The following is a 26,939-nucleotide window of genomic DNA, read 5'->3' as shown; positions in this document are numbered from 1 at the left end:
CTGGAAATAATTTTGTAAATTACTTTAGCACACTTTTTCGTCTGATTAATCATTTCTATTTAAACACCATCATCTCTTGGCGCCTCCCATTTAGTAATGTTTTGAATGGCGCTATACACGTCACTTGGCATTACATTCAGCGCGTCATAACTTTCAAAAATGATTCAAATGGTTCAAAATGGTTCAAATGGCTCTGAGCACTACGGGACTTAACTTCTGAGGTCATCAGTCCCCTGGAACTTAGAACTACTTAAACCTAACTAACCTAAGGACATCACACACATCCATGCCCGAGGCAGGACTCGAACCTGCGACCGTAGCGGTCGCGCGGTTCCAGACTATAGCGCCTAGAACCGCTCGGCTACTCCGGCCGGCATAACTTTCACTACTGACTGTATGTATTTCTGATTAATCTCTTGAAGTACAGAAATATTGAAAGAAATCTAGAAATGATCGTTAGTTACTGTGTCATTTTCCATCTTAATTGTTTTATTTTCTTTATACTTTTATTGTTCTCAAGTGTTACTAGTAGCAATATTCCTCACTAGCCGAGTCACCAAGTAGTGAGATCACAGGTGATCTGAAACAGGACTTCTTTATTTAGGTGTCTTAACGATAGTTACAAGATAAGACTACCTACCTGATAAACTTCTTTGCTTCGTAGTATCGAGTGTAACTGTTTTCATTTCAGGGAATACCGTAAAAATAGAGTGCAATCCTTTATTACAAAAGTAGCCAACAGTAAAAGAATACAACAAAAATATTTCAGAATATTTGTCCTTGATGGAGTGCACAGTCGTGAGATCCTGTTTAAAATAGCAAACGCTGTTCTGTTTGCCACCTGCTGGCGTCCTTCTCGCGATCTTTAGCGGAAAACAATTCAAGTCGTCTGTACGAGTGGCGGTCATCATGCATGACTCACCTTCCTTACCTGTGATGGACAGTGAAGTAATATGTAAATCACTTACCAGAGGAGTACTATTTGAATTGTATTTCTTCCTAAAGAGCTTGACGTTGCTATTCTTCACAGTAAATCATAAATGACCTTTTAATACGAACACGTGTTGTAAAATCTATCTTTAACGATACTTTGATGTAAGTGATGTAGTAACTTCGTAGTGGAAACCTAAGGTGTTAATGCAATTTATGAACCACTTTAATAAACTGCGTTGACTGGCTGCTACGTCGGTTCTTGGCAGAATATTTTACAAATTATGAATGAAACAAATACAACATTGGTGTAATATTCTACAATATTTATTATTTGTTTCACTTACCGGTTTGCGGCTGTTACGCGACCATCATGTGCAAAGATAAGTATGTGGCGCAGTAAAATTTTGTTTGCTCAAAGATTACAAACTATTACACCTATAGAGTATCTTCGTTACCAGAGATGAAATATGTTAACGTTGGAATTAGCAATTAAACAAGAGGGATTGTTTCAGTGTAAATACAATGTAGGATTATTTAACTGAGATAAAATGTGTGGCACATTAACTAATGAGTTGTAGACAAATTACAACAGCTGTTCATATAGAAAATAATTGAACAATAAATTTTGGTGATGTATTCCAAAGATGCGACTGAAGAAATTAATAGGTCCTAGCTAAAGGTCGCGAATAAGGGAACTATGTCTGGTCTCTCATTATTATGCTTTGGCTAATGGACGTATGTTCGTTAATTTCCATTATTTCGAGAGAGTTCACCTCCTTGCTTTATGGATGTGATGTAATTCTTCATGTTTCACCTTGTAACTATGGTCTCCTTTAAGCAAATGGTCGGCAAAGAAGAGTCTCCTTTTCTAAGTTTCCAACTTCTGTGGTGTTCCTTCAAGAGGCTGTATGTTGCCAGGACAGACAGACCTATATAGAATTTGCCACAATTACAAGTAATTTTATGTATTACACTCTTTTCTAGTGCTGGAGTGCTGTCTTTACCATTGGACAACAGGTGTCCAACAGTGTTGTGCACATAAAATTATATATGCCGCGCGGGATTAGCCGAGCGGTCTAGGGCGCTACAGTCATGGATTGTGCGGCTGGTCCCGGCGGAGGTTCGAGTCCTCCCTCGGGCATGGGTGTGTGTGTTTGCCCTTAGGATAATTTAGGTTAAGTAGTGTATAAGCTTAGGGGCTGATGACCTTAGCAGTTACGTCCCATAAGATTTCACACACATTTGAACATAAAATTATGTTCTTCATGTTCCTGGATTTAATCTTTTTGTCTACATCCAGCAAGACTTTTCCTAAATATGGAACTGTGCACCATTTATTCCGTTCTTGCGGTAGTGTGTTAGGAATAGGGTAAAGAAGAGAATACATGTGTAGTTTCTGCTTTTTGTGCATAATGGAGTACACCAAGAGAGGTGGATAGCCATTGTTTGATGCTATTTGTTTGACTGCATTTAATTCCATTTGGAAGTTGTCTTCATTAATGGAGGATGTGTATTAGGCGATGCATCATTGAATGAAAGGCAGGATGTTTATGGTACACTGGGTGTTGAGAACTGCCAGTTTTCCCATCTCTGTGGTGGTAGATTTCCCATAAATCTTGAAAGTATGAATTCAGTCGCTGATGTGTATGGTTAGATCTAAATAATTTATGCAGTTACCCCCAAGTTCCATTGGGAATTTTATTCTCTTACGTTTAGAATTTAGCTACTTGAGGTATTTTTTAAGTTGTCTAGTAGTACCTGTCTATAAGCACAACACATCACCAACATACCTAGACCAGTATCCAGCCTTGAAAGAGATTTATTTATTTATTTATTTCATTAACAGTACGGAGTAACACACCGCCTTGAAATGTAAGGTGGGAAGGATGGTTCTGAATCTAATAGCACAGACGTCTCATTGTTACAGTCTTATTGGTATACGTATAGTTGTTAATGCTTTTTTTTTTTAAATAATAGCCGGCCGTGGTGGCGGAGCGGTTCTAGCCGCTACAGTCTGGAACCGTGCGGCCGTTACGGTCGCAGGTTCGAATCCTGCCTCGGGCATGGATGTGTGTGATGTCCTTAGGTTAGTTATATTTAAGTAGTTGTAAGTTCTATGGGACTGATGACCTCAGACGTTAAGTCCCATAGTGCTCAGAGCCATGTGAACCATTTAAATAATATAAAGAACATAATATATAAAGATTTCTCTGAGGTTACAGCGAACTGAACGCTTAACAACTGTTAAAATGGTTCCATATAATTTGTTACTACCTAATTGATGAGAATATAATTTATACAATGCAAAGGTCAAAGAAAAATAAAAAAAATAAAATGTAACAATGAGCGTGGTTAAGAATAATTTGTAATATAAAGAGGGAAGTGATATGCTGTATTTGGATGAGTAAGACAGTCTAAGTAGCGTGTTGGTTAGTAATGGCCTATTTATATCTATTTCAGATGAGGTCTCGGTACAACCTCGAGCTATTCTCATCTGAAATTGTTTGCGCTAATGTATGTTTACACAGGTTATACAGATTATGTGCTGATTGAGCACTTTATACATGGAAAACATTAATTTTAGCTTCACATGAGAAATATACTTATGTTTGTAACTTGTAGGTAGAAATAGAATGTAGTTCATTGCTACTTGAATACATTATTCCTTAAATAACTTAATACATTTCTGATATATGAAATTCACTGATTATAGCTTTGAACAGAGAAGAGAATACTCTTCTCTCTGCACACAATAAGACGAGCGATACATTACTACTTGTGTACAGCATACTTTAAACACTATGCAGGATGTCATTGGGGAGGAGGAGCCTCAGAATAAAAGTTCTTCGAACCTTCTCCTCCCACGTGACATTACCTTATTATTGCAGTCTCAGTATGTCGTGCCGGTTTTTATTTGTTTTATGATTGTTGTGTTGTTTCTGACTGTGTTGTGGCATGCAGTGTTACACATTATTGGTTTTGGTCCCTTACATGTTGGTCCCTTCTGAGTCATGTACAGTTACTGTTCCTTCCTTGGTTTCGGAATCTGTGGTCGTGTTTGTGTCCTCCCATGTGGTTTGTAGTGTTGTTTGTGCTTGTCTACGTCTCCTTCCATATGGGTTTTGGCGCTTGTATTCTTTGTGCAGTGTTCGATACAATATCGGCTACGCTATTAATTGTGTTCCAGTCATCGGGATTACGTATTATTCTGGCGATGTCATTCTGTATAGGTCTTACTTGTGCTAGCGTGTTGCGCAGCAGTGTGATATGTTCTGATGTCCCAGTTTCTCCACATACGCATACTTCATAGTTAGTTAGTCCCATACGGTTTAAATGTCCCCGATACGGCCCGTGGCTTGTCAGGAAATGGACTATTACCCGGCTTGGGTCGACATGTTTCAGTTGTAGTCTTTCGTGTACATCAGGAAAGAAAGACTGTACTCGGCGACCCTTATCGGATGCATCCCACTCTCTCTGCCATGTCTGAAGCCGCCATTGTTTCATTTGTGTTTTGTTCATAATGTTGGTTCCCGTAATTTCGGTGGCTTTATCGACCCTTTCCCTCTTAAGCCAGTAAAGTGCAGCTCTATAACGTATTGTTATGTCTATAGCGCAGGTCCCCATCACGACGCAAAGTGCCTCTAGTGACGTGGTGTTGAAGGCTCCTGTCATTCTCAGTACACTACGCTGACCTCGTCTTGCAGTTGTCTTGTTAGTCTGTATGTTCATTCTGTGAGCCCAAGCTCTTGCGGCAAAGTATGCGATGGATTCAGATATCGCAATGTGGTAGGTCCTTATCGTCTTAATAGGTAATTTCTACTGAGTTGTGTTTAGTCTTGCTAGTTTGCGCATAATTTTGGAGGCTTTGTCAGTTGTCAGTTTTATATGGTGGTTGAACGTCAGTTTTTCGTCTTGATGCAGTCCGAGTTAACGTGTGGCTTGCTTCCTCTGTATGCTTGTATTGTCTAATTTTAGAATTGGATTCCTCTGTAGTGTCCCTCTGATCAGTAAATATACAGTTTTGCTGGGAGCTATTTTGTCGGCCGGAGTGGCCGTGCGGTTCTAGGCGCTGCAGTCTGGAGCCGAGCGACCGCTACGGTCGCAGGTTCGAATCCTGCCTCGGGCATGGATGTGTGTGATGTCCTTAGGTTAGTTAGGTTTAATTAGTTCCAAGTTCTAGGCGACTGATGACCTCAGAAGTTAAGTCGTATAGTGCTCAGAGCCACTTGAACCTTTTTTTTTTTTTTGGAGCTATTTTTAATTTATTTTCTTTGCACCAAAAGAGAGCGGATTATTTTCCAAAAACTGTGTTTCAAAATTGTCCCTTTAGATATAAGCAAGTGCTGGACTGAGGGGGGATCCCATAGCTAGGCCATCCAACTGTTTGTACATCCTGCTATTTGAAGCGGACATAATTTTGTGTTAGATAATCATGTGCATCTTACCTGATGTCATCTGCGACCACCGAGTTAACTCTTGATTTATGTAGTAAGTTTGTGAGAATTTTGGGCGCTCCTGAACGGGTATAGTAGTGAATAAGTTGCTAACCTCAAAAGAAACTAGCTTATCACTAAAGGGGTCTGCATGTCTTTTAACTTGTTCACTAATCCAACTGAAAATAAATGTATAAACATACTTAAGATATAAATTGCTGTAAAAGTTAAACTAACAAATCCATAAAAGTGTCACGTGGCAGACGTGGACAACAGTCCAAAACTTGTACAGGTAAATAGAACATATACAAGACAATTACAAGCAGATGCAAAGCAATATTTTATTTCAGGTGCCTGACGATGGCGACATGTCTGATCGCCGGAATATTGTCCCCCTTGGACACTATGGACCGGCAGTAGACCCGTGGATTGTTCGAGCAAGAAATACGCCGGGAGAAACTGAAAAATCACTGCTTATACATTTGTTCATCAAACAGCTGAGTTAATTTTTTTGATATGGTTAGACCAAATATGATATGCGTGAGAGAAGTAACGAGATTAACTTTTTATCCACCAAAGTTTTATTTTTTCGAACAAAAATATTCTCCTCCATTTTTTATCCAGCAAAGTTCTTATTTTTTTCCAAACAACAATATTGTCCCCTTCAAAGTAGTTCCATTCTGCAGCTATACGTCGGTGTAGTGGTTGTTCCATGTCTTGGTAGCAGCGCTGAAAAGCTTCGACTGATAAGATGTTTAACATGTCGGTCGCATTCTTTTGAATGTCCTCCAGAGTCCCTAAATGATGCCCTATTAAGACATTTCTCAATTTCTGGAAAGAAAAAACTCACGAGGACTCACATCAGGTGAAAAGGATGACTGTGGAACAACAGGAATGTCTTTTGAGATCAAAAATTCCGTGATGGGAGTGGCAGTGTGAGATGGGGCGTTGCATGAAGAAGCATCCTCTTGTGTGCAATGTCTGGTTTCACTCGATTCCCCTTTTTCCTGACCCGCACAATATCTCTGTGTGGGGCGGCGGTGAGGTGGGTGGACTGCTGTGGCCTGTTGTGGGGTTGTGAACCACTGAGGGCCACTGCGGGACGAAGCCTCTCCGCCGTTTCAAGGTCCCCGGTTCAATACACAATACACACACACACACGTAAACTAATCTTCGTTTTTGTTTGTAGTTCATCACTTATGGCATCAGTTCCTTCACCATATGGCGGCAGTTTCATAGTTTCCTCTTGCTGTGACGTGAAAGAAAAACTTATTGTCGATTGTAATCCCTAGATACTTACCTTTTGGAAACCATGGGCTTAGGATTTGGATGTGATTTCGGATCGCCCTTTTTTTCGTCAAAGACACCATTGTGACTTTATTTGCATTTAGAATGCCATCCTTTCCTTTACATACGACTGACTGTAATCGTTCTCATTTCCAAGTAGTTATACAGTAGTGGGATGCATCAATCAGAAATGTTCGATAATTATTTCATTTGCGTGACTGGCCCCGGCTGTACTGTAGATGCATGACAGTCACGTCTGGCACACGTGTGAACGTACGAGGCTGGCCCCCAGCCGAAGCTATCGTCGCCCCTGTGCCACTGAAATAAAACCTTCATTCGCTGATAGCTTTGACATTTCATTATTGGACTCTAACTGAGATACAACAGTTTCTTTAGCAAGCTCATGACCATTTGCTTTCTCATTCACCGCCACATATCCATCTCTTCTGACCTCAATAGAACTCATCCTTTCGTTCCTTAAACGTCAGTGTGTATCAGGTTTGTGAGTAATGTGCATATTCCACATGGAGCGAGTTCAACACATGAAGTCCGAAACCTGAAATGCTATGGGCACTTGTTCATCTTCGCTACTGTGAGACATATCTCTTCCGCTGAACAAGTGCTCATATCTTTTAAAGTATGAAATTTAGAGCTCATGTTTACTAGACATTTTTTCTTCTTTTGGTCTGTACTACTAGATCCGAAAGTTGACTTCCCTACAGTTTTAGCAGCAACAGCACCGATTCATGCATCCCAGTGTCAGAAGTATGAGAGCGATTTTCACTAATAACTTTTGAATCGGTCGTTTCCGGACCAGTGCTCCTTTCCCCAAATTGATACATTTACCCTTCTCTATCATCCCTAAAAGTTTGGAAGATCACACAATAACCCTGCATGTAACGCATTTGAACACAGTCGTCTTTATAATATACGTTCACGAATCCGTCTTACTTCCCTTTGAAATTTATACCGAAGCAGCTGATCGGTACGAGTCGAACGCACTCGTAAGTTTTCGGTACTGAAGAAAAAAATAAAATATTCCCCTTCTCACTACTTCTAACCCTGTAGTGGCCACGCTACTTCCCCTAAGCCCCTGAGGAAAGCGGCCGAATTCGCCAACGTCAATTAAAATGAAGCATATCTTAAAATATTACTTATCTCTAAGTATTTTTTTTGTTACTCAGCAGGAAAAATGCAGCCTTAAGACGCTCCTAACATTAGTTGACGTTTTTGTATTTGGGTGTTAGTTGCTACAGGGTGAAAATTATTGAACTAAATCAAATAAAATCGTCATAATGTCTAAAAGGTTCGCGTTAGGACGTTCAGACTGCACGGCTGGGCGCGGAACATGACGGGAATTAGTATGTGATGCATGGTTTGGTTTAGCGACGAAGCCCACTTTCATTTGGATAGGTTCGTCAATAAGCAAAACTCACGCATTTGGGGGACTGAAAATATGCATTTCGCGATCGAGTAGTCTCTTCACCCTCAACGGGTGACTGTGTGGTGTGCAATGTCCATTCACGAAATAATCGGTGCGATATTTCTTGACGACATAGTGACTACCGGACGGCACGTGAAGGTTTTTGGAAGATGATTTCATCCCAATTTTCCAAAGTGACCATGACTTCGGCAAGATGTGGTTCATGCAAGACGGAACTCGACCCCATCGAAGCAGGATTGTGTTTGATGTCCTGGAGGAGCACTTTGGGGACCGTATTCTGGCCCTGGGGTACCCAGAGGCCACTGGCATGGGCCTCGATTGGCCTACATATTCTCCGGATCTGAACACATGCGACTCCTATTTGTGGGGTATGTAAAGACAAGGTGTACAGCAATAACACCAAAACCATTGCTGAGCTGAGAACAGCCATTCCGGAAGTCATCGACAGCGGCGATGTTCCGACACTTCAGCGCGTCATGTATAATTTCACTACTCGTCTGGGCCACATCAGCGCCAATGCTGGCAGGCATATCGAACATGTCGTAACCTAAATCCGTTAGTGACGTATACATGTTGAATAAAGTGTGTGCACGCGATAGCCTGCAACTAACAGAAAAACCTGAACATCTTTAAATTAATAGAGAGAGTGATACAGTAGTCAGTACGTCTACTGCACGTATGAAAATGTAAGAAATCGGTACTGTACCATGTGCATCGACAGTGTCTACTTCTCCTAACAACGGAAATTAGTCTGAATACAAGGAAAGATACATTTAAAGATCTGAAAATGCTGCAGCTAAATACACTGAGGGGACAAAAGTCATAGGATACTTCCTAACATCATGTCGGACATCCTTTTGCGCGGCGTAGTGCCGCAACTCCCCTTGGTTTTCCTGTAGCCAAGGGTGCAATCGATATGATACCGGGTCCAGAAGAGGCGCTGCAGGCGATGTCGTGCTGTTAGCAAAAGCACTCACATCTGTCGTCTGCTGCCATAGGCCATTAACGCCAAATTTCGCTGCACTGCCCTAACGGATATGTTCATCGTACGTCACACATTGATATCTGCGGTTATTTCACGCACTGGTGCTTGTCTATTAGCACTGTTAGCCCTATTGAAACGCCACTACTCTCCGTAGTTAACCGAAGGCCGTCTGCCATTGAGTTGTCCGTGGTGAGAGGTAATGCCTGAAATGTAGTATTCTCGGCACACTGTTGTCATTGTGGATCTCGGGATACTGGATTCCCTAACGATTTCCGAAATGGAACGCCCATGCCTCTAACTCCAACAACCATTCCGCGTTCTCAGTTTGTTAACTCCCGTCGTGCGGCCATAATCACATCGGAAACCTTTTCACATGAACCATCTGAGTACAAAAGACAGACCCGCCAACGCACTGCCCTTTCATACCTTGGGTACGTCATACTACCGCCATCTGTATATGTCCATATCTCTATACCATGACTTCCCTCACGTGAGTGTATAATGACGTATTGTCTGAAAGAACTGCACAAATATTCAGTTATATCTTGATAAGATCTGAAAGTGGTGAAAAGCGTGAGAACCATCTTACGTTCATAAACGTAAAATGGTGTTCTTCGTCAAATGAAAACAACGTGGTATTCTACGGTTACGATATCAACGTGTCACATTTGGAATCGGTCAACGCATACGAATACCTGAGTGTAACACTTTGCAGGGATATGAAATAGAAAGATCATATAAGCTCAGTTGTGGGTATAGCAGAGGCAGACTTCGTTCCATTGTTAGGATACTAGGAAAACGCAATCGGCATGCGAAGGAGACTGCATAGATAACACTTGTGCGACCGATCCCATAATACTGCTCTAGTGTGTGGGACCCGTACAAAACAGGACTAACAGGAGATATTCAACGAAATGGAGAAAGGTAGCAGTAACGGTCACAAGTTTGTTTGACCAGTGGGAAACTGTGACGGAGACGATGATGAAACTGAACTTTCAGATGCTTGAAGATGGAGACAAACTATCGCGAGAAAGCCTAATTAGTAAATGTCAAGAACTAACTTTAAATTATGAATTTATGAATATTCTACAACCTGATGTGTCCCGGAGAGATTGCGAGGACAGTTTAGGCTACCTACAGATCCCACTGATGCATTTACGCACTCTCTCTTTCCCCGCTCCATATTGAATGGAACGGGAAGAAACATTATGGATGTAGATGTAGAATCATTGTTATACAATTTTTTTCACATTTTATGTCACTCCACTCACCCCCCATGAACCATGGACCTTGTCGTTGGTGGGGAGGCTTGCGTGCCTCAGCCATACAGATAGCCGTACCGTAGGTGCAACCATAATGGAGGGGTATCTGTTGAGAGGCCAGACAAACGAGTGGATTCTGAAGAGTGGCAGCAGCCTTTTCAGTAGTTTCAGGGGTCACAGTCTGGATGATTGACTGATCTGGCATTGTAACACTAACCAAAACGACCGTGCTATGCTGGTACTGCGAAAGGCAGAAAGCAAGGGGAAACTACAGCCGTAATTTTTCCCGAGGGCATGCAGCTTTACTGTATGGTTAAATGAAGATGGCGTCCTCTTGGGTAAAATATTCCGGAGGTAAAATAGTCCCCCATTCGGATCTCCGGGCAGGGAATACTCAGGAGGACGTCGCTATAAGGAGACAGAAAACTGGCGTTCTACTGTTCAGAGCGTGGAATGTCAGATCCCTTATTCGGGCAGGTAGGTTAGAAAATTTAAAAAGGGAAATGGATAGGTTAAAGTTAGATATAGTGGGAATTAGTGAAGTTCGATGGTAGAAGGAACAAGACTTCTGGTCAGGTGACTACAGAGCTATAAACACAAAATCGAATAGGGGTAATGCAGGAGTAGGTTTAATAATGAATAAAAAAAAAAGAGTGCGGGTAATTACTACAAACAGCATAGTCAAAGCAATATTAAGGCCAATATAGACACAAAGTCCACTCCTACCACAGTAGTACAAATTTATATGCCAACTAGCTCCAGAGATGAAGAGATTGATGAAATGTATGATGAGATAAAAGAAATTATTCGGATAGTGAAGGGAGACGAAAATTTAATAGTCATGGGTGACTGGAATTCAATAGTACGAAAAGGAAGAGAAGGAAACGTAGTAGGTGAATATGGAATGGGGGCAAGGAATGAAAGAGAAAACCTCCTGGTAGAATTTTGCACAGAGCATAACTTAATCATAGCAAACACTTGGTTGAAGAATCATGAAAGAAGGTTGTATACATGGAAGAGGCCTGCAGATACTGATAGGTTTCAGACAGATTATATAATGGTAAGACAGACATTTAGGAACCAGGTTTTAAATTGTAAGACATTTCCAGGGGCAGATGTGGACTCTGACCACAATCTATTGGTTATGAACTGTAGATTAAAATTAAAGAAACTGCAAAAAGGTGGGAATTTAAGGAGATGGGACCTGCATAAACTGACAGAACCAGAGGTTATAGAGAGCTTCAGGCAGAGCATTAGGGAACGATTGACAAGAATGGGGGAAAGGAATGCAGTAGATGAAGAATGCGTAGCTTTGGGAGATGAAATAGTGAAGGCAGCAGAGGATCAAGTAGGTAAAAAGACGAGGGTTAGTAGAAATCCTTGGGTAACACAAGAAATATTGAATTTAATTGAGGAAAGGACAACATATAAAAATGTAGTAAATGAAGCAGGCAAAAAGGAATACAAACGTCTCAAAAATGAGATCGACAGGAAGTGCGGAAAGGCCAAGCAGAGATGGCTAGAGGACAAATGTAAGGATGTAGAGGCTGATATCACGAGGGATAAGATAGATACCGCCTACAGGAAAATTAAAGCTACCTCTGGAGAAAAGAGAACCACTTGTATGAATATCAAGAGCTCAGATGGAAACCCAGTTCTAAGCAAAATAGGGAAAGCAGAAAGGTGGAAGGAGTATACAGAGGGTCTATGCAAGGGCGATGTTCTTGAGGACAATATTATGTAAATAGAAGAGGATGTAGATGAAGAGGAAATGGGAGATATGATGCTGCGTGAAGATTTTCACAGAGCACTGAAAGTTCTAAGTCGACACAAGGTTCCGGGAGTAGACAACATTCCATTTGAATTACTGATAACCTTGGCAGAGCCAGCCCTGACAAAACTCTACCAACTGGTGAGCAAGATGTATGAGACAGGCGAAATACCCTCAGACTTCAAGAAGAATATAATAATTCCAATCTCAAAGAAAGTAGGTGTTGACAGATGTGAAAATTACCGAATTGTCAGTCACTGCTGCAAAATACTAACACGAATTCTTTACCGTCGTCTCTATATGTGCATATCACTATGGTTCAAATGGCTCTGAGGACTATGGGACTTAACTTCTGAGGTTATCAGTCCCCTAGAACTTAGAACTACATAAGCCTAACTAACCTAAGGGCATCACAAATATCCATGCCGGAGGGAGAATTCGAACCTGCGACCGTAGCGGTCGCGCGGTTCCAGACTGAAGCGCCTAGAACCGCTCGGCCACAAACTCCTTGTACTTCGCAGCATGAGGATGAGCATCAGTAAAAAACTTCAAAGCAAGTTACCACAATAGTCTTCTTTAACAAAAACGTGGTAACAGCAACTAAGAACACCATCAGAACAAGTACAGCTTACCGAAAACCAGACGGAAACAGAACGCAGAATCGCTTTGTCCCTTGTTCAACTGGGCTTACAAACAAGCTGCTTGGTCCGCGTAGGCCTGTGACTGATTCATAGCTACTGCCTCCGGTATATCCCAGCAGACATGCCTTCACTCGAATAGTCAAAGACTTCAATACTTCAACTCATCGATAACCTGGAACACAATATCTTTGCAACTTGTTTGCGATTCAGACCTCGCTGAAGAATGAGTAATTTTGAGGCTGACATTTTAACGTACAGCTTTCAAGTTGCCACTAGATTTGTACTCGTCTTCCTACAAAAGTGAATTCATTGTCAGTACCGAGGGTGGACCCCGGGGGCTCCACGTGACTAGATACTCTGGCCGTTCACAATGGAGGCGACATCTGTCTGTAAGAGTGACATAAATAAAAAAATTAAATTTAAGACCAATAAGACATTATTCACACATTATACGAGGGGCTTCAAAAAGCAAGTCACACATGCCGTTCCACGCTAAGACCATTGCGAAACAAGAGTGGCGTATTCACCTAAATCTCCGCAAGCCACCTAATAGTGTGTGGCGGAGGTCACTTTCGGTACCACTAACTGATCCCTCCAATCCTGTTCCTCTCGCGAATAGTGCGTGAGAAGAATGATTGTCGGTAAGCCCCTGTATAGGCTCTAATTTCTCGAATTTTCTCCTCGTGGTGAATACATGAGATGAACGAGGAGGGAAGTACTATGTTCTCCGACTCCTCCTGAAAAGTGCTGTCCCGAAATTTCCGTGACACACAGCGCCTCTCTTGTAACATCTGCCAGTGGAGTTTGTTTAGCATCTCCGTAACGCTCTTTCGCCAGCTAAACCATCCCGTGACGAAACGCTCCACTCTTCGTAGGACCTTCCCTATCTCCTCTATCAGTCCTACCTGATAGGGATCCCAGACAGATGAACAATACTCAAGAATCGGGTGAACAAGCGTCTTATAAGCCACTTCTTTCGTGGATGAGTTACGTCTCCTTAAGATTCTTCCTATGAAACAGAGTCTCGTGTCTGCTTTTCCCACTATCTGTTTTATATGGCCATTCCACTTAAAGTCGCTCTGGATACTTACGCCTAGATATTTTACGGCAGATGCTGTCTCCAGCTGTTTGTCATAAATAGTGTAAGCTGTACGGTAGCGGATTTCTTTTCCTATGTATGCACAATATGTTATCTTTATTTACGTTCAGGGTCAACTGCCAGAGCCTGCACCATTCATCAATTCTCTGCAGGTCGTTCTGCAAATTCTTACCACCTTCTGGCGCTGCTACTTTGGTATAGACAACTGCATCATCTGCGAACAGCTTTAAAGAGCTTCCGATACTTTCTACTAGGTCATTTACATATATTGTAAACAACGACGGTCCTATCACACTTCCCTCTGGTACTCCGGATATTACCTTTACTTCTGTCGATTTTGTCCTGTTAAGAGCGACGTGTTGAGTTCTGTCCGCAAGAAAGCCTTGAATCCAATTGCAAGTCTGCTCCAATACCCAGTAAGCTCGTATTTTTTTATTAAACGGCAATTCGGGACGGGGTCAAATGCCTTACTGAAATCAAGGAACACGGCATCAACCTGAGCGCCATTGTCCACTGCCCTGTGGATCTCGATGGAGGAACCGAGCGATTAGAGCTTCGCAGGATCTCTGTTTGCGGAATCCATGTTGATTTTTATAGAGCGGATGTTCATTTTCCAAAAACGTCATAATTCTTGGGCATAAAACATCTTCCATAATTCTACAACAACAGATTGACGTCTGTATTGACGTCTTTAATGGTGTGGATCCGTTTTACGGCCTTTCTGATAAACGTTTCTCAGAAAAGAGTACATGTTCTGGGTTTCCCTACAGACACAGTTCTCCTACGGTACGGATGACAGGTGCAATACAGTAAGGGAGCGAAATGGAGCGGCAACTGTAAATTTACTCCAAAGCTGTAGTACACGGGACTGTACGATTCTTTGGAGAAAACGTTTAAACTGCACACAGATTCATTGTGAAATTCTGGAAGTGCACGGATCAAAGGAAAGATCGTGTCCAGTCGTAGTGAAATACTGCGAACAATTCGACCAAAACCACACAGATTTATGTGGTGCTGATCGGAAAGGAAGGCCATCGGCATCGTTCACAGACGACAATGTCCAGGAACTCGAGGAAGTGATTCGCAGCAACCGCAGATTTTCCGACGATGAGGACGTTCATACAGAGTTTGTCGAACTGCTCGCTGACCATGGAATGGATTTCTAGCCTCGAGAAACTGAACCATTGGTTGAACGTTCCGACCGTTGTTTATAGAGACTTGATGACTATGCTAAGAAACAGCAGCATGTGTCTGTGTCACTCTCAAGCACAGTTAGCCTTCAGTGAAAGGCATTTATCCTGCTGAAATAATGTATAGCTTTTTTTACAGTCCCCTCGCATCTACATCATGTGTATCTACATGATTACTCTGCAATTCACAATTAAGTGCCTGGCAGAGGGTTTATCGAACCACCTTTAGTCTGTTTCTCTACCGTTCCACTCTTGAAGAACGCACGGGAGAAATGAAAACTTAACACTTTCCGTGCAAGCGTCGATTACTGCTATTTTATTATGACAATAATTTTTCCTTGTAAAAGTGGGCGCCAACAAAAAATTTTTGCATTTAGAGTAGAAAGTTGGTGATTCGGTTTCCATGAGGAGATCCTGCTGCAAGGGAAAAGTCTTTGTTTTAATAAATGCCACCCCAATTCGCGTATCATACCCGTACCACTGTCTCCCCTATTTTATGGTAACACAAAACAAGCTGCCGTTCTTTGAACTGTTTCGATGTCCACCGTCGATCCAATCTGACGCGGATCCCGGACTGCATAGGAAAAAAATTGTTCAAATGGCTCTGAGCACTATGGGACTTAACTTCTGAGGTCATCAGTCCCCTAGATCTTAGAACTACTTAAACCTAACTAACCTAAGGACATCATACACATCCATGCCCGAGGCAGGATTCGAACCTGCGACCGTAGCGGTCACGCGGTTCCAGGCTGTAGCCAATAGAACCGCTCGGCCACCCCGGCGGGCCCGACTGCATAGGACAATATTCCAGAAGAAGACGGACGACGGTGGTTAGGCAGTCTCTTTAGTAGACCTGTCGCATTTTCTCAGTGTTCTGCCACTAAATCGCAGTCTTTGGTTTTTTACCCACAGAACTGTCTATGTGATCTTATAATGTAAGTTTACAGCCTTTAGGTTTGTATAATTTATCTTTTAATTCTTTTTGGTAATTACGTGCATGACTTCAAACTTTTCATTATTTAGAGTCAACTGCCACTTTTCACACCATACAGATATCTAGCATAAATCATTTTGAAATTGATTTTGATCATTTGATGACTTAACAAGACGATAAATGACAGCACCATTTGCAAACAGCTTAAGACGTCTGCTCATGTTGTTTCCTAAATCGTTTATAAATACCAAAAACAGCAGAGGGCCTATAGCACTTCCTTGGCGAACGACTGATATTATTTCTGTTTTACTCGACGACTTTCCATCAAGTTACTACGAACTGCAACCTTTCTGACGTGAAACAACGAATCTAGTCGCACAACTGAGGCGATACTCCATAGGCATGCTATTTGATTAGAAGTCGCTTGTGAGGAACGGCGTCAAAAGCCTTCTGGAAACCTAAAAATTTAGAATCAGTATGACATCCCCTTGGTCGGAAAGGAACCTAACTGGAGGACTAGAGGCCTTGCTTTTATTAAGTGACTTATGCTGCTGCTCTACACCGAGGACATCTACTTCTAGGTTACCCCTGTTGGCAGTTCTTCTTGATTTGAATTCTGGAATATTTGCCTTGTCTTTTTGGTGAAGGAATTTCCGAAAACCGTAATAGTAACTCTGCTTTAGTGACGCTGTCATCAGTAACATTACCATTGCTATCGCACAGTGAAGATACTGATTGCGTCTTGTCGCTGGTGTACTTCATATACAACCAGAATCCAGATTTCAAGAGAGAGTTTCGTTGTGGAAGCCATTATAAGGCACGCTTTTACCGTTGCTTTGTAACAGTGTTTTCACCATTTTTGTGTAGCATGGGGATCAGTACTGTTTCTTATTGCTTTATTTGGTATTAGCCACTCAACGGCCGTCGATACTATTTCTCTGAATTTGAACCACGCCTAGTTTACGTTTACATAGTCTGATCGGAAGGAGTGGAGACTGACTTTTAGGAAGGCATGAAGCGAATATTCGCCTACTTTTTTAAATAGACATATCGTGCGTTTATTTTTGGTGGATTTGGATGTTACGGAATTCAGTCTTGCTACGACGACCTTGCGGTCACTAATCCCCATATCCGTCATGATGCTCGCTATCCGCTCAGAATTATTTGTTGCCATGAAGTCAAGTAAGTTTTCGCAACCATTTACATTTCGAGAGGGTTTCTATACTAAATGTTCAAAATAATTTTCGGAGAAAGCATTCAGTACGATTTCGGGTGATATTTTATGCCCACCACCGACTTTAAACATATATTTTCCCCATCATATCAATGGCTGACGTCATCACCAACGACAGTGGTGTGAGTGGTGTACCGTTTTGAAATGAGACTCAAGTTTTCTTTGAGCTGTTCAACAACTGTATCATGTTAGTCTAGGGGTAGGTAAAAGGAACAACTCATTAATTTATTCCGGTTATGATTTATAGCCTCTACCCATAAGAATTACCAACTTCAGTTTCACTATACGGTAAACTGCTTCTGACAGCAATGAACATTCCACCACCTACTGTATTTAATCTATCCGTTCTGGACATGGTTAGGCCCTTTGTAAAAATTTCGGCTGAACGTATCTCCGGCTTTAGCTAGCTTTCAGTACCTATACAGATTTGAGCTTCAGTGCTTTTACTAGCGCATGAAGCCCAGGTTTTTTTGAAACCAACTACGACAGTTTACAACTACAATACCGACTGTTACTAGGTCGACCCTCGCCCTGTGTTTGCCCTGCATCCTTTTATACTGTCGCCCTCTGTGTAGTTTATCAAGATCCTCTAACCTAAAAAACCACCCAGTCCTCTCCACACCCTACCCGCGTAGCCGCTTCCTGAGTGTAGTCGACCCCTGACCTATTAAGCGCAACCCGAAAACCCACAACCCAATGGCGCAAGTCGAGGAACCTGTAGCCTACACAGTCGCAGAACTGTATGAGTCTCTGATTCAGACGCTACATTCGGTTCTGTAGCAGCGGTCCGCAATCGTCCTATTGACTATACTGCAAATGGTGAGCTCACCCTGCAGCTCGCAAGGAATACTGATAGTCTTTACGACTTCTGATAGCCACCCAGAAGCAAAAAGAATCTCTTTCTGTCCAAAGCGACATACATCGTCACTGCCGACAGCAGCTCAAAAATGGTTCAAATGGCTCTGAGCACTATGGAACTTGCTGGCCAGAGTGGCCGAGCGGCTCTAGGCGCTACAGTCTGCAACCGCGCGACCGCTACGGTCGCAGGTTCGAATCCTGCCTCGGGCATGGATGTGTGTGATGTCCTTAGGTTAGTTAGGTTTAAATAGTTCTAAGTTCTAGGGGACATGACCTCAGAAGTTAAGTCCCATAGTGCTCAGAGCCATTTGAACCATTTGAACCACTATGGGACTTAACTTCTGAGGTCATCAGTCCCCTAGAACTTGGAACTACTTAAACCTAACTAACCTAAGGACATCACACACATCCATGCCCGAGGCAGGATTCGAACCTGCGACCGTAGCGGTCGCGTGGTTCCAGTCTGAAGCGCCTAGAACCGCTCGGCAACCAGCGGCCGGCCCGACAGCGGCCACCACTTGCAGTTGGCTACGCCCTGAGCTCTCCATGGCAGAAGCATTTGTTCCTCATCTGGAATGACTCCTCCTGGTATGCACCCAGAGTTCCCTCCCCTCCTTCTCAGCCATATCCCTAAGGGTTTCCATTATGCACCAAACGTTACAGCTCCCAACTACCAGTAATGTGACTGCCGAGATGTTGCAGGCCGAGAGGCTTCCCCTGAAACAGGGTAAGCACCTCGAGTACGTGATGTCCATACACTGATTTAATGGGAGTGAATTTTCCTCCCTGGACTGCTTTGATCAATGACTCCACTTTCAAGCACTTCCCCTTGACCGACTTCGCTGGACAAGTTTCAGATCTTCCAAAAAATAACAGATCTAACGAAAGACTATGCCATTTCCATTTGGAAGTACTCGCTTGTACCTCAAACTAGGAAGGTATCGTCTTTAAGTGTGAAGAGTCAAAACAGCGTCACGAGTGTTCGGAAACAAGGATACTTTGGCCTCTGTAACTTCGTTGAAGGGGCGGCACATGTCGAAGGACGTGGAGTTGTTACCCGCCGAGTTGACGTATTGTATATAATAATAGCACGATCAGCCAAGCCATGCTAAATGACACATTAGTTAAGGCACTGGAGTTACATTCAGGAGAAGCGGGGTTGTAATCCAAACCAGGTTATTCATAGTTTTCCTAAATTATACTAGTGTTTGTAAAAATACATCATTCGGGAGGACGACGGTTCAATCCCGCGTCCGGCCATTCTGATTTAGGGTTTCCGTGATTTCCCTAAATCACTCCAGGCAAATGCCGGGATGGTTCCTCTGAAAGGGCACGGCCGACTTCCTTCCCCAACCTTCCCTAATCCGATGAGACCGATGACCTCGCTGTATGGTCTCCTTCCCCGAAAACCACCACCACCACCACAAATGCCGCGATGGATCCTCTGAAAGGGCACGGCAGGCTTTCTTCCCCGTCCTTCCCTAATCCGATGAGACCGATGACCTCGCTGTTTGGTCTCTTCCCCCAAACAACCCAACCCAACAGCCTCCAATGGTATGTGTGAAAACTGTAGCGTTATGAAGTACACATTTGACTGAAGTGAACCTTACAACACAAATTACCTCCACGAGAAAACAGAAATGCTCAGGATTGTAGAACTATGCACGATATATGACTTTTAAAATTTAGTTGTGAAGCCTTGCAGTTAGAATCTGTAGCTGCTGCGGCACTGAATCAGAAAGCGTTGGGAATTTCCGTCCCGTAACAAAGTAACAACAGTGGCTGCTGATTTATGGTGACGAAATGATCATCAACTATCCACATCCCAATAAATTTTCGTTGGACGACATTTCAAATGAACGTGAAGGACAGAGAAAGCCTGCATACTCCTCGTCATGTGTGGCCAGATATTGTCGTTGTTACCGTGGTGCAGCTAACAAGTATGCATCCGTTGCTCTAGGGCAGGTGGAAGAAAGACTCGTCTACATTTCGCCACTCAACATTCCAGCGACTACGTTCCCTTGCGTACCGCATTCTGAGACGTTTGCGGTTTGTGGGCAATGGAAACCGACGCAATGGCACGCGTGCCTCTGCTCCGACCCGCAGCAGACGGCTTCAGACAAGCGAAGCAGAAAGCTCTTCACCTGTTGCAGTGATCCAGAACCATGCCGACACTACCAACTAAGCTGTCTGGTCAGTCTAAGCCATAGCGAAAGATAACAGTCTTTCTGTGCAGCACGCTACCCTCCGCCATAGGCTGTTAGGTGGCTTCAGGTATTTAAACCCATTTATCAATTCATTGCACACACGTTAGGGCCCATTGTCGTAATAGAATGCCGTGTGTTAATCTGTCAAGATACAATAAATCCATATCAGAACTTGAGCGAGGTATATTGGCACTTGATTGGCAGTTACTTTTAATACGTGCGTTTCCTTCTTCACCTTGAGTGTCTGACTATGATTTTTTCCACAGCCTTGTACAGTACCAGCTAATAATGTTGACATGTTTTCACACGAGACAATGTGCATCCCGTTTTGTTTGTAGACGACATATCGCTAATCTTAATTGTTAACTAAACGTTTTACTTTACGGAGATTGTAGATTTAGGTACTTTGTGTGTTGTTACACAAATAATGAAGAGGAGACGCAAAAAGTTTTGGCTGATGACGTTCAGCCTCAGATGTGAATGCGTGCTTGATGAACATCGAGCCCAGGCGTAGTACTACATTAAAGTACTACATTTTTAATCTTGGGCTGTCCTATATACCTTCTGTTACTCATAAAGCAAGAGGTGAAGCAAACTAGAAACACAGGGATCTGAAAATTTGATTTTCACTGTTAATTTTTCTTGTTACATTATGAGTGGTAAGGGTAGTAGTCAATTTTGTATTTCTTTGAAATGATATTTAATAAATTCCTTTCCCATAAGTAAAACAGTTATTTTGCGCTTTCCAATGTACTTTACGTGCAATTTCCCTAAACTGAAATGTCTTCTTGTATTTGATGTGAATTGCTTCAGGTGTAAAATGCGCTATTCGTTTTTTTTTTACTGCCAACAGCAGCCATACGAGTAATGTACGATGAATATGTGCACCCATCAGCGCACAAGATGGAAACAGAAATTGTGAAGCAACCCACCACAACAGCCAAATCGCTCTTTTTTTCACAATCATTACGCTTCAAGCTGTGCTTAACATTTCAGGATAAATTCAATGTGTGATGTGGAAATTATAGTGCACAAGTACACCACTGTCCTTAAAATTGCTACACCAAGAAGAAATGCAGATATTAAACGGGTATTCATTGGAAAAATATATTATACTAGAACTGACATGTGATTACATTTTCACTTTGGGTGCATATATCCTGAGAAATCAGTACCCAGAACAACTACCTCTGGCAGTAATAAAGGCCTTGATAAACCTGGGCATTGAGTCAAACAGAGCTTGGATGGCGTGTACAGGTACAGCTGCCCATGCAGCTTCAACACGATACCGCAGTTCATCAAGAGTAGTGACTGGCGTATTGTGACGAGCCAGTTGCTCGGCCACCATTGACCAGACGTTTTCAATTGGTGAGAGATCTGGAGAATGTGTTGGCCAGGGCAGCAGTCGAACATTTTCTGTATCCAGAAAGGCCCGTACAGGAACTGCATCATGTGGTCGTGCATTATCCTGCTGAAACGTAGGGTTTCGCAGGGATCGAATGAAGGGTAGAGCCACGGGTCGTAACACATCTGAAATTTAACGTCCATTGTTCAAAGTGCCGTCAATGCGAACAAGAGGAGACCAAGAATTGTAACCAATGGCACCCCATAACATCACGCCGGGTGATACGCCAGTATGGCGATGACGAATACATGTTGCTGCAAACGTCGTCGAACTGTTCGTGCACATGGCTGTTGTCTTGCAAACGACCCCATCTGTTGACTCAGGGATCGAGACGTGGCTGCACGATCCGTTACAGCCATGCGGATAAGATGCCTGTCATCTCGACTGTTAGTGATACGAGGCCGTTGGGATCCAGCAGGGCGTTCCGTATTACCCTCCTGAACCCACCGATTCCATATTCTGCTAGCAGCCATTGGATCTCGACCAACGCTAGCAGCAATGTCGCGATACGATAAACCGCAATCGCGATAGGCTACAATCCGACCTTTATCAAAGTCGGAAACGTGATGGTACGCATTTCTCCTCCTTACATTAGGCATCACAACAACGTTACACCAGCCAACGCCGGTGAACTGCTGTTTGTATATGAGAAATCGGTTGGAAACTTTCCTCGTGTCAGCACGTTGTAGGTGTCGCCACCGGCGCCAACCTTGTGTGAATGCTCTGAAAAGCTAATCATTTGCATATCACAGCATCTTCTTCTTGTCGGTTAAATTTCTCGTCTGTAGCACGTCATCTTCGTGGTGTAGCAATTTTAATGGCCGGTAGTGTATTTGTACAGATTACCGTCTGCACGACAGAGAACTTGTATTAAATGTGTAATCGACAAAGTGAAACGCCAGACTAAGAATGAGTGAATGGAAGTTTGTTAACATTCATTGTGCCAAACTACGTGCACGCCGAGCACAAACGAGCGGCGCCGAGCAGCGCAGAAGCGTGCAGAATGGAGCAGAGTATTCGCAGGTGCGCAACGATAGTGCACCGTGCGCGCGCGTGCGTCGATACCAATGGGAAACGAGAAACGCCGTCAAGACGAACAAACTGTTTCCTCTGATGTACCGACACAACGCTGAACTTTTTCGTTGTTGCGCAGAGCGGCGCGGTTTGAGACTGTGTCGAATCTTCGTCTTTCAGGGCGCGACGCAACGCTGCGCGTCAGATGTGGACGCTGCTTGATGTGCAGATGTGCAGCAACAGACGCATCCGTACTGCCCACACCACGTCACCAGATCAGTCCAGTAACACAAATCTTGTAATCTGCTCATATCTGACTTCGTGTGTTCGTGTGACAGTAAAATTATCTCGACTGCACAAGTTGCCCACGGTCTGCAGTAATGCATGTACAGTATGTCGGTGGCGAGTGATATCACTGCAAACACAAACCGAGACATTAAACAACACTACAGGAATATTTTTAAAGAAATGTAATATCTAAACTTGTCAAACTTCAAGTTGAGGCCAAGTTCCAAAAAAAAAAAAAAAAGAAAAAAAATTGAAGACATAGAAAACTTACATTGGCAGAATATTGGATTTGGTTAAATATGTGGTAGAGAGTGGAGGAGACTATTAAGGAGAGGGAAGAAAAATGCTCGAATATTAGAAAGTGAGGAATAACTACAACAGATTTTTTGAAAGCGATGTAACTTCCGACGAATTAGGCATAAATGAATGAAAATGCTGCAGGACCAGAGGGAAGAGATATATGCTACAATAGGATGGTTCTTAAATGGTACTTTTTAACTTTTGATAAACTTTCTTGGGCTATTCTCCCGTTTGCTTCCATTCTATGTAAAAATAAGCAATGTTAAATTTGGGTTCACTAGGATAAGGGGAAGTTTTGGGATAAGGGGGATAAGGTATACTAAGAGGGATGGCCCTGGAACTTAAAAACCGAAAATCAGAAAAACAACTTCGCAAAATGCAGTGTCTGACAAAGAAGATGAAGCACCCAAAAGGAATGGTTGGATGAAAATATAACTTCGTACTTGTACTCACCTTTGTGGCTATGTAAATGATTAGAGTTGCAATTCCCTGTGGTGTGTGAGAAGACCATGTGAGTGCAGATATTCCTCGTGTTTAGTGCTGTTACCAGGCATGTTAGGCTATACAATGAAGCGGCAAAGACACTGGTACACGCTACCGTATTCATACACCGAGATATGTAAACAGGCAGAATACGCGCTGCGGTCGACAACGCCTGTAAAAGGCAAGTGTCTGGCGCAGTTGTTAGATCGGTTACTGCTGCTACAATACCAGGTTATCAAGATTTAAGCGAGTTTTAACGTGGTGTTATAGTCGGCACACGAGCGATGGGACACAGCATCTCCGAGGTAGCGACGAGGTGGGGATTTTCCCGTGCCACCATTACACGAGTGTACCGTGAATATCAGGAATACGGTAAAACTTCAAATCTCCATCATCGCTGCGGTCGGAAAAAGATCCTGCAAGAAAGGGACCAACGACGAGTGAAGAGAATTGTTCAACGTTACAGAAGCGCAACCCTTCCGCAAATTGCTGCATATTTCAATGCTGGGCCATCAACAACTGTCAGCGTGCGAACCATTCAACGAAACACCATCGACACAGGCTTTCGAAGCCGAAGGCCCTCTCGTACACCCTTGATTACCGCACGACACAAAGCTTTATGCCTCGCCTGGGCGCATCAACACCGACATTGAACTGTTGATGACTGGAAACATATTGCTTGGTCAGAGTCTCGTTTCAAATTGTATCGAGTGGATGGACTTGTACGGGTATGGAGACAACCTCGCGAATCCATGGACGCTGCATGTCGGCTGGGAAGTGTTCAAGCTGGTGGAAATTCTGTAATGGTGTGGGGAGTGTGTAGTTCGAGTGATATGGCACCCTTGATATGTCTAGATACGACTCTGATAGATGACACGTGCGTAACCATCCTGTCTGATCACCTGCATCCATTCATGTCCATTGTCCATTCCGATGGACTTGAGCAATTCCAGGAGGACAATGCAATACTCCACACGTCCTGAATTACTACAGAGTGGCCCCAGGAACACTCTTCTGAGTTTCAACACTTCCGCTGGCCACCAGACTCCCCAGACATGAACATTATTGAGCATATCTGGGATGAGTGGCAGTGTGCTTTCCAGAAGAGATCTTCAGCCCCTCGTACTCTTATGGATTTTGGGACAGCCCTGCAGGATTCATGGTGTCAATTCCCTCCAGCACCACTTGAGACATTGGTTGAGTCCATGCCACGTCGTGCTGCGGCACTGCTATGTGCTCGTGGGGGCCATACACGATATCACGATATTAGGCAGGTGTACCATTTTCTTTCGCTCGTCAGTGTGTAAAGGGCAGAAAAAGCGGTCAGATGTTGAGCGACCAGTGTGAAGGACACGGAGATGCCACGTCCCCGTGTCAGAGAGCATAATCAGCATCTGACAGTGTTTGAAAGAGGCCTCATTGTGGGTCTGCAATTTGCCGCCTTTAGAATTACGAAATGTTCAGATTTGTGTGGCATTCAGATGCGACAGTGGTCCGATACTGGACTGCATAGGACATGACATACTCGTCGACTTAATTATATGATTTACTTTTCTTGTAAGGAAGTGTATTATGTCTGCATGAGTCATTACCTAATGCAGTCAGGCTGCTTACTTCATTTTCCTTAACTGAAGGCGTTCTCAATTCACAGACTACGTTGATCAGGTGAGGTGACAGTTCAGTGACTCAAACACAGGTAGAGAGAGGGTGGAGCGAATCGAGTAGTTCCTTTTTATAACGTAGCTGGTACCACCTCAGTAGTCTCTCTCTGTCGCCGCAACACAGCAGTCGTATCAAATACTGTGTCTTCGGATTCATTTCGTTTATGCTGATAATGTATTTCCTCGGATAGTGCTCACTTGAAGTAACTGGAAGTAACCTATAATCTGTCGAACAAACGATGATTTTCTTTTACAATTGGCAGATATATAAATCAACTGTATATCTAAGCACCACATTGATAATTTATTGATAAAATTCCAAATTACAAACCAGGAGCCAAGAAAATGTATTCCAAAATTAGAAGCTGTGAATCAATAAAGTCTACTAAACTTTCGCTGAATGGAATTTTCTGTTCGATGTTTTCCCCAATCGACAAATAAAGGCACTCTTAGATATATGTGTGTTTTTTACTGAAAACTTTTTGTAAAATGACCTTTTGTATTTACCTTTCAGCCGTTAGAAATATGAAATCACTGTAAGAAGCAATTTTGAAGAGAATATGAACTGTGGAAACATAGGTCCGCCTAATCCAATCTTGAAAAACTTTAAGACTGGAGTCGATGTTAGAAAATTCCGACCTGGAATTAAATATGTTAAAGTCGAGGAACACTTGGATATCCAGTTACGATGTCTCGAATCCGCGATTTTGATCGGGATATTTTGAGAGAACACCAGCCTCGAGATGACTATGTTGAATTTTCAGAATGAATTGCTATCTCATGGAATATCCTTTCGTACCATAGAGTATCCGTCCATAATGTACTATGGAATAATTTTCTGGGGTAAATCATGACCTAGGAAGAAGGTATCGATTCGACAAAAGCGAATAGTAAGAATAATACGTGGTGTTCTCCAACGGAAGTCATGTCGGTACCTCTTCAGGGAGCATTTTAACTGCGCCGTCACAATACACACAGGGCGATCCTTATTAACGTTTAAAGAAGCCGAAGCGAAGTGTCATCTACGTCGCTTCGGGGGTTTTTAAACGTTAATAAGAATCACAGAATCACCCTATATTTTCACTAATGAAATACATCATAAATAATCCACCACAATTTGAGAAGAACAGTGATGTCTATACCTGCAACACTAGAGGGAAAACTGACTTTTATTACCCATTATTAATGCTGAATGCTGTTAGTGGCTCAGAAAGGATTTCATTATGCACAAAAAAATCTTTGATCATTGACCCAGCAACATAAAGCGTCTAACAGGTGGCAACGTGAACTTTAAATCTAAGTTAGAATCATTTCTCCTGGGCTACTGCTTCTATTCCCTTGACGAATTTCTTCGTGAAGGCTGGTAGCCAAGAAAAAAACGTAGGACTATAATAGCAATGTGTTAATTTATGTTAACACTAATCATGTATACATATCTGTAAACTGACTCGTTCCACATCCTTTCGATAAAAACATCATTCAAATGAACTTTGTAAATAACTAAGTAACT

The sequence above is a fragment of the Schistocerca americana genome, chromosome X, assembly GCF_021461395.2.
Source record: "Schistocerca americana isolate TAMUIC-IGC-003095 chromosome X, iqSchAmer2.1, whole genome shotgun sequence".
Taxonomy (NCBI): domain Eukaryota; kingdom Metazoa; phylum Arthropoda; class Insecta; order Orthoptera; family Acrididae; genus Schistocerca; species Schistocerca americana.
Note: the sequence above shows the minus strand (reverse complement) of the source record.